Source organism: Martes martes (assembly GCF_963455335.1).
Source record: "Martes martes genome assembly, chromosome: 4".
Lineage (NCBI taxonomy): Eukaryota > Metazoa > Chordata > Mammalia > Carnivora > Mustelidae > Martes > Martes martes.
The window spans coordinates 32,232,024-32,241,099 of NC_137891.1; positions in this window are offsets into that span (position 1 = coordinate 32,232,024).

Genomic DNA, 9,076 nt, shown 5'->3' on the forward strand with positions numbered 1-9,076 from the left:
TCTCTCTTATTTTCCTTCGAAATACACATCAGCGAGTATCTCCTTGATAAGCCCCCTAACAAGCCGCTGATTGTTCCTTGGAATTCTTTCCTCCTGCCTCACCGCTTCCATTTGTCCGCCTGGGTCCCTCCCTATCCCGGCGCCCAGTCTCCCTGCCTCCTCCTTCCCGGCTGTTGTTTCTCATTTAAATGAACAGTTGGATTCTTTTATTTCTTACAAGTGCTGGATTCGCCTTATCGCCCTCGTTCCTTTGGGGGTTGCCAATTGGTTTTATCCACGGATGTATCATTTCTCATGCTTCCTTTTTTTTTCTCGCAAAGAGAAAGAACCTCTCCGTCAACAAGCCTCTCCGGAGTGGAAGATTAAAAACCTAGACATCACCTACCTTGCAGCTCTACTCCCAACTGGGTTGTGTAAAACTCAATTAAACGTGTCCCCATTGAATACTGCATTACAGTACATTAAACAGAAAATTCTTCAAGCGTGATGACAAAGCTTGAAACCTTGCCTCAAAGCTGTTCCTTGTAGCTTTCTTTAACATTTCAGTCTTTATGGAGCAGGTCTCCCGTTGACACAACTTTAGTCCAGCTATGAAGAAAAAAAAAATCACAGAGCCCCACAGGGATTCAAAGAGAAAAGTGGGGAAGAGTGAAGCTGGTCTTGGCACTACCCCGGAGCCTCTATTGAAAGCACACTACCGACAGGCCACTCAAAGCGGGAAAGAATTCCGGAGGTCTGAGGTCTAACAACTGAAAATATAATTCCCTTATTTTGGGCAGGTGAATTTTATAGATTTCCTCCTCTGCCAAGAACGTTAATATTCCCCAGAATACATATGAAAGAGACATCAGCGCTTAGGGCAAGAGATTTATGCAGACATATATTCAGAGCAATTTAAAAAGCCCAATGAGCATGTTAGTCTGTTCCTGGGACTGAACTAAAAAATGATCCCACATGTACACAAAACCTCAAGACTCTTAGTAACGATAAACGATGCCCTTCTATTTTTGTTTCTTGTCCTCTGCCCCCATTTTTATTTATAATCTGGGCTGCCGAGAGGCAATCCTCCTCTTAATTCATTCACGTAATTGGGTTTTTGAAGGCTGTTTATTAAGCAATTCGCACAGGTTTACGAAATTGAGACCAAAACTTTTTTTCATCAGAATTACAGATATTTCTCTATGACCAACTTAACAGTTTTTGATATATGAAGCATTCCCCTGCTTTCAAGTTTCAGCAATTCGAAGTATATCTGCTCTCCCCCTTTCCGCTCGCACCTTCCCCCCCACCCCCAATCTTTAGTTTAGGACCTGACCTGCTCACTGTGTTGAAATGAGGAAGTTGGACTGGCCGCTGTGGACCACTAGAGGATATTTTAAGACAACTGGTTTATGTTCTTTATTGATTTTTTTACTTTATGTCTACAGTGTAATGCATTCAATGATCCTATATTTGATCTGAAATGCTATGTAATATTAGGGAGAGTTTACTAAGAGACCCTAATGCTTTAAGAAGACACACAATAACCCTCCGATTCGTCAGAGCTAAAACAGTACTTTAATGTGGAGCTAGGGGGCATGGTGATACCAGAAGTTTCATTTCCACAATTAACACATTCAGCTAAGGTTATTAAAGAAAGGGCATGTTTGCACATACGCATATATTCATGTAGACATGTTTATATGTATACGTGTACAGAGATGCACGTGTGTGCTTAGACCTACTCTCTCTGTTGTCATAGTAATTTTTGGACATGGGTACGAGAGTTGATTTTGCTTAGTATCCTGCTTTAATTCTTTGGTAGGGGTCTGGGTTCATTTTTCTCCATCACTATTATCTACTACTGTCTGCAGCCTTTTTAGCACACAAAAAGAAATTGTTGCCTGTTATGGACTTTCATTGCAAGGTCGGAAGCTCTAATACTTAAAATGGAAATGCAGTTGAAGAGGACTTCACCAGGGGTTCCAGAAAGCTTTTCCCCCATGGAAACCACGCTACAGGCAAAGCTGGATGTTACCAGGGATTCCATGGATGAGAAGCATAATCTAAATAGTAGAACCACAATTCTCTACTCCTAAAATGACTTTTTTTAAAAAGATTTTATTTATTTGACAAAGAGAGAGAGATCACAAGTAGGCAGAGAGGCAGGCAGAGAGAGAGGGAGGGAAGCACGATGCGGGGCTCGATCCCAGAACCCTGAGCCCATGACCTAGGCTGAAGGCAGAGGCTTTAACCCACTGAGCCACCCAGGCACCCCCTAAAATGACTTCTAAGTTTGATTAACAAATATGTTTGATTAACAGCTTCTAGCTGTTTTTATCAAGTACGTTTTCAAAGATGAGCTGATTATTCATAAGATAAGTTAACATGAAGAACAACTTAAAGAGTTCTGGGAAGACTTTATCTCTCTTGTCCAAACTCTTTGTTAGTATCGAGATGAAACAAGACATTTTTTCCACGCCAAGGCAGTTATGTTTCCTGATGTATGCTAGCAGTTACTTAACTCTTATCTCATGAGGAATTTTAAGAAATCTTGATGTGTAAGAAGCTTTTATCTATCCTTAATCTTTTTTCTTCTATTATTTTTAGAACAGAGTGGTTTGGTAAATTCCTATATTGTATCTCAATTTTAAACTCATGTAAACAATTGAAGAAATAATCACCCTTATCCTCGAAATGTTTAAATAATTTATCCCAACGAAAAACACAATTTCCTGCAAAGGTATTTCTGCAGAGGTCTGAATATGAATTTTGTATCTGGGCTATTCCTTTCTTTAATTAGAGGTTTGAAGACATTTTGTAATTTAACTCCATAGAAACATTCATATAGTTCTTTCTAAGAAAAAAAAAAAAAGTGGATCTATTATAAATAGCCAGTAGTAATTATGTTTGTTTTATGCCACCCCTTTTACTTTTATAGTGAAATCATTTATTTATTCTTATACTTTTAAATGAATTGCCCATCCTCTAATATTAGTGGACTTTTTGGCTGTCCAGAGAACCAACTCACTCCCTCATGTCTCATATGTTTCCGTTCCAACATTTTTGAACATTTGTTTCAACTAACAGATCAACCACATTAGTTCATCATACTTTCAGAGTTGAAGGTTAGGGCATGGCGGCCAATTGCTGTTAACTGTATGATTTCTTGTTTCTCAGGATTGTATTTTTTATTTGCTCTCTCTGTCTCTCTCTCTCTCTCTCTCTCTCTCTGTTTTTCTCTCTCTCTTTTAATGTCTGAGCTATTTAGAGTCTGAGAAGTTTCTCAAAAATGTATTTCTCCAGCAATGGTGCATATTCTTCAATAAAATGCAGATCAAGGCATATTCTGTGATTGTTCTTAATGCTTTAACTAATTCTTATAAAGAGTACCAGAGCTCTCTGATATTGTCTGGTAGTGTCCGTTTTCACAGCCCTCTAATTAAGTCGAAGTGTACCACTTTCCTTTAAGATCCATCTCCTCCCGATACACGTTTTATTCCTGTTCTCAGAACCCTGGTTACTATTACCCATTATTTCTCCTTTAAATAATTGTTTTACCTCTCAGCCATTCATTTGTCTTTCTGGTTATTCCTTTCATAGCTTCAATTGCCTATTAACTGATATAATAATGCTGATATTTTCCATGGCTTTGGCTGTTTTCATCCAGGGATTTCAAAGTGCTTTTAAGATAGCTCTGTTGCTTTGTGGAAGGCAATTAATAAGACAAAGAGAAATAAAGACCCGAAAAGTGAAGGAGCCCATGTATAGTCACACACGAAGACCATTGGAAAATCTTTAAATTTCATTCATCTTCGAATCACTTTGGCTAGGCAGTCTAAAAGATAACTGATAAAACCAGAAGTGCAGGAAAAATCTAGTGATGCAGTTTGCTCTGAGTCCTAAAGACCGATTGGGGTCAATAAGATTTGAAGGTCACTGCGATACAAAGGCAAAGGATTTTGACTCATGTTGTTCTTTTGACAGACCTCTTTTGGTCAAAATGTCCCCCGATTTCAAGCCGATAGCTACCAGAGGCTTCCAGACCCCCCCTCAAAAATAAAACCGCTTCCCCTCTTTGGAGAAATCCATTCCTGCAGATGTGAAGAGACCAGCACAGATACCACCAGTAGGAGAACAGAGAACAAGTGAAGGGAGAGTCACACAATGGAATACTGGGCAGTCGCGCAAAGACACACTGCCAACACAATAAACGACGTGGATGAGTCTGTAAAACATTGTGTTGAGCGAAAAAAGTCATGAAGTATATGATGCCGACGCCCACGATTTCATTCATATGAAGTTTAGAAGAGACAAAACCAATCCACGTCAACAAAAATCACTTGTAGCTGTCTTTGGGGATAGGGGCGATCTGCTGGAGTGATGGATGTATTCTAGATCTTATTTGTGCATTCAGATTTCTACATTTCATTGCTTGCCGATCTGCTGTGTGTCAAAATCAACTTAAAAAGCCAGGTTAGGGAAACTAGAATTAGTTGCACTAGAATTTTTTTTTTTTTTAAAGAAAATGCTTTATTTATATTTTTTATTTATATGGTAATTTATTTTCTGCCTTTCAGTGTTTTTCTCAAAATAAATTCTTTTTTTCTGATTAGATTTAAGTCTGTCGTGGGCTAAATTGTTTCATTAATCTGGTGGGCATGTCAAATTTCACCATGATTAAAAGATAAATGCATGGGTGGGAATAAGCACCATTTAATTTGTAAGCATCGTCACGTTGTGAAAAAAAAGTAGGTCCAGATTCTGACTTGATACCTCACTAACTATAAAACCTTGGTCAAGTATATTCTCTGGGGATTTTTTTTGTTTTTCATTTTTTGTTTTTTTGCTTGCAATATACAGTAAGCTTTGCAGAGTAGTTACATGAATCAGATGAGGTTTGCTGTAAAGTAAGTGCTCAACAAAGTTTAGTTACTTTTTCTTGCCTTCTAACCTCAAATATTTTATCTCTGTAGAGAAAGCCAGATGTGGAGCCACGTTGATTTTCCATGTAGTTCTGTGTGTTTGGCATGACTAGCACCTTGGTAGGACGCAAAACAAAGCTGCTACTGTATAATATGAAATCTCGTCGGATAGAAAAGCATTAACAACCAGAAAACTATCAGCTCATCTCACTCTTTAAATATAAATTGTTATCTGTTTTATTGCTTCCCGACCCAATCTATTTTCTCCACTTCAAACCGAAGAAACCAGGGCAAAAAGGGAAGGGGGAAGAGAGAAGCCAAACATTCATCTATTCTTTCAACAAATATTTCTCGAATGCTTCCTAGGAGTCAGGCATGGATCCCAAACTCTCCCTGTCCCTAGGACTTAGAGCTGGAATCAGAATACAAGTAAATGCTTTCAAGGAGCTACTGTTTATGGAATGTTCCCCAGATAAAAATCTTCAAAAACTTTTCAATATTCTTTTCTCAAGTCCCGTTAGCGTTTCGATAGGAGCAAACCTAATAATGGTCTCCTTCCTGCTTTTGAGAACAGCTGACATTCTTCTATTGACACAGCCTCTAGAATTAAACTTGAAAAACCAGAAGCAGGGAGTTCCCATTAAGAGTCAAGGCCTTGCAGACTTAGCCCTCCTCTTTGTCCCACAAAGCCAGAATTCTCTGACCCCCAGGGCACAGTGTGGGACTCATCTGTTTTCTTAAGCATTTCCTGGCAAGGGACATACCACTGTAGTGGTGGGAGGAGAGAGTGACACAGAGGAGATTTATTCACAACTACACTGGATGAGGTAATTATTAACATATCTATTTAATCTCAGACTACTAATGGGCAGAATATTGGTGTTACAGGCCAGGACCTTAAGGCTCAGAAATTTACTAGTAGGTTATGGGGGAAAATGCCACTTTTTTTTTTTAACTGAAAAAAGTAATTTTCAAAGGTCAATAAGTAAATCCCAGAGCAGATAGTTTTAGGAACTAAGAGGGGTTCATTCATGCACTCCTTTGTTTCTCTTCTTACTAGTTTCTTTGTAAAAGAGGCAGGGTGTGTGTGTGTGTGTGTGTGTGTGTGTGTGTGTGAGTGTGAGAGAGAGAGGAGAGAGAACAACTTGAACCCTTAAATCAGTTTCCTGATTATTTTGTCACCAGTAGAAGGATTATAGTCTTTCACATCTACTTATACTTCCACCTACAAAATTGTTGGGCACATAGTAGGCCCTCAATAAACAGCTGTCAGTGAATGAAAGAATGAAAAGCTGAGACGGGTTCCATTAGAGCCGTGTCATTTGTTAGCTTTGTGACTTGACAGTCGTCATTCTAAAACTGGCAATAGCTGCATTGTTTTCAAAGGATATTTGTTAGCATTTAATAATTCCATGTCCAGGACAGGGCTCTGCAGACACTAAGTACTGGGTGCAGGCGAACTCCCTTCACCTTCTGCACACAGTCTTCCTGACTGTGATGCTTTTTTTTTTTTTTTTTTTTTAAAGATTCTATCCATTTATTTGACAGACAGAGATCACAAGTGGGCAGAGAAGCAGGCAGAGAGAGGGGGGAAGCAGGCTCCCCGCTGAGCAGAGAGCCCGATGTGGGACTCGATCCCAGGACCCTGGGATCATGACCTGAGCTGAAGGCAGAGGCTTTAACCCACTGAGCCACCCAGGCGCCCCCTGACTGTGATGCTTTAACATGTTGTTAGAGTAGACAACTGTGTTAACTGGATGATTCTTACGGTGACTTTGAACTATGTTGAAATGGGCATGCAGCATTGGTTGTAACAGAGCATTGTTTGTCATTCTAGAGTTCTCTAACATAACTATATTCCAAGGTAAGAAAGGAAAGTCCAACTTTATAAAAATAAGTATAGGTTGAAGAATTAAACATGTAATTAACAGTTCCTTATACTTTGAATATTATAACCAGTGTAATAAACCAAGCTGACAAGGGAGACTTTTATGATTTTGAACAAATTCCAATTTCTATTCTAGGGATTTTATTTATCAAGAAAATGTAAATAAGTTGTTCTCAACCTGAAGTTAACAGTTTATTTGGGAATTTGAGTAATATATAGTTCTTGGGCTTAAAATGGTGGGAAGCCAAAACCTCAAAGAAACCTGTATCACAGTAAAGTCTATCTCAGAAGACTTTATTTAATGGAGTAAAGAAAATATTTCCTGATTTTTTTATTACCATAGGGCAGATCTGACACCATTAGTTTTCTTTCTGTCATAAATACAGACGAGTAGAATTTGACAGGCATCACTATAAAATAGGTTATAGATAAGTCCAGGCATCTTTCCTTCCACACAGACCTTTCACACTGGGTTCTGATGGGGCTGCTTGAATAGAATGACCAAGGTTTGATTTTAGGCTTCTAGGTCACGGTTTCACCTTGACAACAGTTCTTTCATTTCCAGCAGTAACATTTGCTAGGATCCCTAAGGTGCTTTCATTTTTGTAAGTAGTGTAAGAAAAAAAAAAAAAAAAAAAAAAGGATAGGAAAAAAAAAAAAAAAGATAAATCTTAATTCACATGCTGCAGAACTATCTCTGTGTCTCCGGCACAAAACTTCAAATCCAATCCAAGAACTGGATGTGTATTAGAAGTCTGCAGATTTAAACCTTGTCCACCATGATCAAACTGGATTTATAGAGCATCATAACTCTCCAGACACCATCCAGCAGCTTATTAATTTAATAGACTCCTGTCCATTCACTGATGTTCCTGCCCTGACAGTCTCTCAAGATAAGGTGAAAGCCTTTTGACAGGACAGAGAGCATATATATTTTCTTCTGTTTTCTCGTGGATGGGGTTGTCGACAACTTGAAATGTGTGGCTCAGCAAATTTGTTTTTTTCCTTCTCTTTTCTTCCCCTTTTGCTGTGCAGGAAGGATGACAGAGATGAGCCTCCCGACAGTCCCAGGGTACAGGGGGCCCTGTTTCCTCTAAGTACTTATTTAGCATTTTGTTTTGCAAAATAACAATGGATTGATTTAAAGGCATACACTTGGGGGCATTTTCTCCATGAAAAGAAGCAGCGTTACAATTTAATGCCTAATATAAATTAAGAGGTGTTGGAAGAAGGAAGAGGAAAAACAGCAATAAATGTTCCCATTAAATAGAGTACAGCAACATTTTCTTTTCTATAATCCCATTTGTGGGAAGGAGGGGAATGCCAAGAAAGATAGCACTCAAGCTGTTGTATATTTAAAGACAAAACAGGAAGAACTTTTCAACATTCTTATTTTTCCTTTATGATCATCTCATGCTCGTGCTTGTTATTTGCAAATAAATTCACAAGTCTCGGTGAGTTATTACACTGGTATATTGCAAGGTTAACTATTGCCATCCTTCAGTGCATCCTTCTGTTAACGTCACGTCCGTAATCATGAGACCTTGGCTCCCCAAATTTAGGTGTGCACACAGATCACCTGGGATCTCATTAAAATGCAGATTTGGATTCAGTAGAGCTGAATGGGGCCTGAGCTTCTTGGTGTTTCTAATAAACTAACGCTATATTGTTGGTTGGCAGATCACATATTAAGTGCAAGACATTAGCTGAATTTTTTTAAAAAAGGTAAATTAGATATAAACAAATTATACCCTAGTATCATACACCAAGGGGAAATGTAACTTGAACATATTGGCCAAAATTCACACATTCCCCCACCTGCCATATAGTGGGTACCTGACTAATATTTCAGTGAATGGCCTCCTTTTTTTTTTTTTTTTTAAGATTTTATATTTTTATTTGAGATAGAGAGTGAGAGAGTGAAAGCATGAGCAGGGGGAGTGGGAGAGGGAGAAGCAGACTCCCTGCTGAGAAAGGAGCCCAGTGCAGGGCTTGATCCTGGGATTCTGGGATCATGACCTGAGCCCAAGGCAAATGCTTAACTGTCTGAGCCACCCAGGAACCCCAGCCTCCTTTTTGCAATCTCCCTTCGTTACATGTGTAAAGATGGTGATCTTAATTTCCTTTGAGGTAGTTAACTAAAATGGTGTATTTAAAGCCAAGGATAAGATAAAAATTAACTTGCCTATTTTCCTATACGTATTTTCTCCTTACTTCATCTCACTGATAGAGAGCTATTTTTCTTACCTGTATCTCTACTCAAAATGCAAAACTATGAAGGAAG